The sequence below is a fragment of the Lepidothrix coronata genome, unplaced genomic scaffold, assembly GCF_001604755.1.
Source record: "Lepidothrix coronata isolate B3197 unplaced genomic scaffold, Lepidothrix_coronata-1.0 Scaffold2, whole genome shotgun sequence".
Lineage (NCBI taxonomy): Eukaryota > Metazoa > Chordata > Aves > Passeriformes > Pipridae > Lepidothrix > Lepidothrix coronata.
In genome coordinates, this window is record NW_016690182.1 from 12,525,838 (window position 1) to 12,530,982 (window position 5,145).

Here is a 5,145-nt window from a genome sequence, read left to right on the forward strand (position 1 = left end):
TGATGCTGAACAGACCCCGTGGCAGAGCTCATGCACGGTGCAGCATCCAAGAAAATGTTAGAGCTGGCAGGGCACTTTAAGCGACCTTAAAACACTCATTCACGACACATGTGCACCCCAGGAATGCTGCAGAGGACCCCGAAGGCCCTGATCCAAGGGATCCTGAAGGTGCCTGGCAGCTGACTGTTGGGAGAGACCAAGGAGCCCTGACTGACAGGTGTGCTGCCAGACCCCTTCCTCAGCTGGGGAGGGGGAACAAGGTGGTATTTCCCCATCAGAAAGGAAAACTGAGGCACAGTGCACTACAGCTGCTGCCGAGAGCCAGACCTGGCCAGTCAGCTCTCTGCAAATCGCACCGACCTCCCAGGGCAGGGCGAGGGTTGCGGGGTCCCGCGGGGCAAAGGGCACAGGCACCCTGCATGAGATGCTGTGCTGCCCACAAACCGCAGCCAGGCACGCCCGGCTGCCCCGGCACACACGGGTTTGATGTGGGGATGTGAGAAAGCATTGTCTCCCCAGTGGGCCCGTCTGGGACCTGTGGGGGAGATGATGCATATCCCCCTGTGCTGGCACCAGCCCAGCCCACGCAGTGCTGCTGGGCAAGGGCTGAGTGCGGGGCTGGCACTGCAGAGAGCAGGCAGGGGTCTGTCCCCTGCGCCACCGGGCTGACGTGTGTACCCCCCCTGCCCGCACCAGACCCTACTCACCAATCCCTCCTCCTGAAGAGGCTCGGGGAGTATGGTGGCTGGAAGGCCATGCTGCCCCACGGCCCCGCTGCGGCCCCTCTGCTCCCCGGCAGCGATGCCGGCTCTGCTGTGGCCGTGTCCCCCCAGCTTGCGATGGGAGAGAAAGCCTGGGTGCCGGCCGCATCCAGGGGCTGCGGGCACGGGGTAAACATGCTGGGGGATGACCTCAGCTGCGCTCAATTGGCCCTTTCAGGGCCGGTGGCCAGTGTGCCACCCCGAGCCGCGCGGTGCCCCCCTCCATGGGCAGATGAAAGGGCACTGTGTGTGCCTGTCGCAAGAGTGACTGGTGGTGGGCTGGGTAGCAGCCTCTAGGACACAGCTGTCCCCTTACTGGGACAAGTCCAGACCACCCACGCCAGGGGTCCTTTGACTCAGTTTCCCACTGCAGCTCAGGGAGGGTGCCGCTCTCACTGCAAAGAGGGCAGGAGAGATGGGGAGCGGCACTTTTTTTCCCACGATTGGGCACATCACCAGTTGTGCCACCTTCTGTCTCCTGCAGAGGTGGCAGCAGCAGGGAGATAGGATGGGCAGACCCCAGCCTGCCCTAAGCCCTGACAGCTGTGCCTGTTTTCCCACCTCCTGTACTAAAGCCCCCCCCCTCCCCCCGCAGATCTGCCCAGCCTCCTTCCCAAAGGAAGCCCTAAATCATTAGTAGAGACTAAGGGCTGTGCTGGTGGCCCATGTCCCGCAGCTTGGAGGTCCTGGTTCCTGTCTGGTCCCTTCCTGATGCAGCACTCAGGCACCAAGGACTGGGGAAAACCCAGCAATTTCTGCAGCTGCTGGAGCGAAGCTGGAAAGCGCTTTGAGCTAAGATCGCTTCAGCTCTGCCGCCTCCAATATTTTTCCCATGGAGTGGGACTACTGCAAAAATAAACAGGACTGTGTAACTGACTTCCCTGCAGACCCCCTGGGGTCTTTCCACCCAGCCCTGGCCACAGCCATCACTGCTCAGGGTGCAGGTTCCCTGCTCCAAGGCTCGGCAGGATGCTGTCCGCCTCCATGAGACCCCAGGGAGGGATGCTCTGGAGGGGTGGAGAAGCAGCAGTCTCCTTCCCCACACTTAAGGAATGAGGGATCCCTAGGCAGCCTGTGGCCAGGGCAGGGGCTGGCTGGATAGGGGGACTGCAGCCCTGTGCCCACAGCACTCCCACGTGGGGAACGGGGCTCCTGGACATGTCACTGGGCACACACAACCATGGCACACCTTGCAGCCCCTACATTCCTGCACATGCATGTGCACACACACCCCCTGCACACACAGCACGCCCACACCTCTTACATGCACACGTGTGTCTGCCAGCCCACGCGGGCGCACCCCCCGCGCACGGGGTCACGCTCTGCACACACATGTGCGCGCTCGTGCGCGCTGCTTGCACGCGTGTGCCCACGCGTTAGTTTAGCACCTGGAGTCGATGACCTTCGGGGTCTTTTCCAACCCCAGAGCCTCTGCGTCCCTATGGCAAGCACTTTGCAGGCACGCCCGGCAAACACGCCGCCGCTCCGCGCGTGTGGATGCACGTGCAGTGCCAGCACCCCCCGCACACGCTGCCTGACTCACGGCTGACGCACAGCCCTGCCCGCACACCCCGTGTCGGCGGCGCGGCGCGAGGCAGCTCCGCGGGCCCCCCTGCAGCAGGGGGGCACACCCAGCCCACGGGGGGCACCGGCAGCCCTGCTGGCATCTCCACGCCGGGAGCATGAGCTCCCAGCTCTGCTGGACCCTGCTTTGTGCCAGCTGTCCCCAGGGAGCCCCTCTGAGCCACCCCAATGCCCCCACAGCAGCAGGGTCCTACATGGGGCCCCAGCCCCCCCCACAGCCCTGGCTGAAGGCCTTGCCAGGCTGCTGGCAGCCACCTCCTCTCCCACCACCCACACGTGGTCCTCCAAGCGGAGCAGGGTGAGCAACATACCCCTTGCCCTTCCTAAAGAGCAGGGGGCCGTGGACTTGCAGCTACCCTATGGCACCAGAGGACACAGTGATGGGCATCTTGGAGCAGGCTGTGTGAGAAGGGCCAGTGCTGTGAACTGTATCCCTGAGACAGCACCAGGGCAGCTCCTGCCTCTGCACACAGTGATGGGAGGTTCGTCAGGCTGGGCCCGGCTCGTGCCTGTGGTTATTCTGGGAACAGCAACAGTAGCCGCGATACAGAGTAATTGTGACACTAATTGTTGTGCTCTCTGGGGAAAAAACACCACCCGCAGCTGTCATCGAGCAGTGAGGAGAGGTGGTGACACCAGCCAATGGTGGTATCACCCCAGCAGTGGTCCTGCAGGACACCCCGAAGCTGCCAGCAGCCCCTCAGCCCTCACACAGCCTGTGCCCCAGCCCGGGAGATGCCAGCCCCTCGGAGATGCCAGCCCCTCTGCCAAGTGACGTTTAGTGACAGCCCCCTCCTCAGCAATGGGATGTGAAGGCCTGCAGCTCCCACAGGGCTCTGCCTGGCTGGAGCAAGGGGTGAGAGGGAGCAGGATGAGGGGATCATCTCTCACTGCCTGGCACTCCACACTTGCACAGTGTTGTGGGTCATGGCCCTGGGGACAAGACGTGCTGTTTGTGCTGAGCCCTGTGCGTGGGACCCAAGCCAGCCACACACCAAAGGATGCTCCTGCCCTGGCAGGACTGCTGGGGCTGCAGGAGCAGCCCTGGCTCCCCAGCCTCAGCTCTCTCCCCCTGCTACAGGCTGTGCTCACAGCTCCATGGCAGCGTTCCTGGCTTGCTCTCTCCCAAGGACTAAGCTCAATGGGAGGAAGGCCCATCAGAGGGTCTGAGGCGTGGGAAATGTTTATAGCCTGGCCTCGGAGACACTGGAGAGCAAACTGAGAGAGGCGCAGAGCCAAGGTTGCCCAGGCTGCTCTGCAGAGCCAGATCTCCCGCTCCAAGGGTCAGAGGGGAGTGGGAGAGGAAAAACCACTGCTTGCAAACACGCTAAGGAAACTCTGCCTGTCAAAGCCCAAAGTCCTGCAGCTGTGTTGGTGGTGGCCAAGGGAGTGGGTATGCCAGCACCAGGGCCAGCCATGCCCTGCAGGAATGGAGGGAGGGGTGGCCAGGGACACCAGTGATGGCTGGAGACTGTGGGAGCCCATGGTGGGAAGGGCTGGGCATGGGACAGGGCTGAGAAGCTCCTGGTCTTGCCCAGCAGCCCTATCCTGGTGCTGGGAAGGGAAGGGTAATGCCAGGGGCTGCCAACAGGCAAGCAGGCAGCTGGGTCATCTGCTGTGCCAGTCCCAGAATCCTGAATTGGAATTGCCTGCTCTGTGGCAATGGTGTGGGAATGCTGCTCCAGCCCCAGCATCCCAAATTGTGCCTGCTTGCCCTGTGGCACTGGCGTGGGGCTGCTGTGCCAGTCCCCAGGGCTAAGAGGCTAGATTGCCAAAGCACAGCAGTTGTCCAGCTCTTGGTTTCCTCTTCCTGAACACACCCTGACTGAGTTGCTCACTGAGACCTGGCACTACCCCTGGCTCAGCTGGTGCCCTCCAGGAGTTGTGTGGGACACATGGAAGCCCCACACAACTAGGAGCCCTGTGACATGGGGACCCAGGTCATGCCCACCAGAGCCTTAGAGAGCTCATAAATCCCCCAACATGGGGCATGTGCTGCTCCAGACCAGCGGGCAACCCCTCCTGGGCACACCTCTAAGTGCCCAGGCAAGGCTGCAAGCCCCTGCCTGCAGAGCTGGTGCTGCTGGCCTTACCTGGCCCCAGTCCCAGCCCAGGGGACACCAGAGTCACGTGGGAAGAGCTGCACAGAGGCAGCGGCCTCTGCCATGTTGGGGAAACCTGAGGAGGGTTTCAGTGAGGGAAGGCTGACCGGGAGCCTGTCCTTGGGGAAGGCTGACGAGGAACCTCCCTTCACCCCCAACGGAGGCACAGCAAGCTCTATGGCTGTGGGCAGGGGACACGGGTGACCCCCCGTGCCAGGCAGCGGGCAGGGGTTGTGCTGTGGAGACTCCTCCAACCTGTCAGGCTGGAGGTGGCGTGGGGTGGTGGATGGAGCCCTGGCAGGCTCCTGTGTCCAGCTGTGGGGCTGCCTGTTTCCTCTGATAAAGGTACTTGGCTGTACTCCCAGTTCTGTTTTTTCTTGCGTGCGAGTGCACACCCCAGAGCCAGCCTGCTGAGAGCTGCAATTTTTCTTTCTCTAACTTTGCCACCAGACCCTCTTCTTCCTCCCATGCCCCGTGGTAGCAGCTGCCCCCCAGCACCAGTGTGAGGAGGGGAGGTCAGAGAGGACCCAACTCAGAGCCAAGCCCTCTTCACCATGCTGTAGGAAGGCCCCAAAGCCATGGCTTCCCCATAACATGCTGAGGTAGGAGAGAAAGAGGTAAAAGGGCTGATCTAGTTGGTACCAGCCCTAGACCACGTGGCCCAACATCCCACCTTGGTGGTGTTTGTCAACGCTAGC

At 62.3% G+C, this 5,145-nt stretch overlaps 1 protein-coding gene across 1 annotated transcript in view; it reads right to left on the reverse strand.

The window, feature by feature from the left end:
• TSC22D3 (TSC22 domain family member 3) overlaps positions 1–5,145 on the reverse strand; it is a 16,785-nt gene that overhangs the window by 4,197 nt on the left and 7,443 nt on the right. The gene's annotated exons all lie outside the window — the stretch shown is intronic.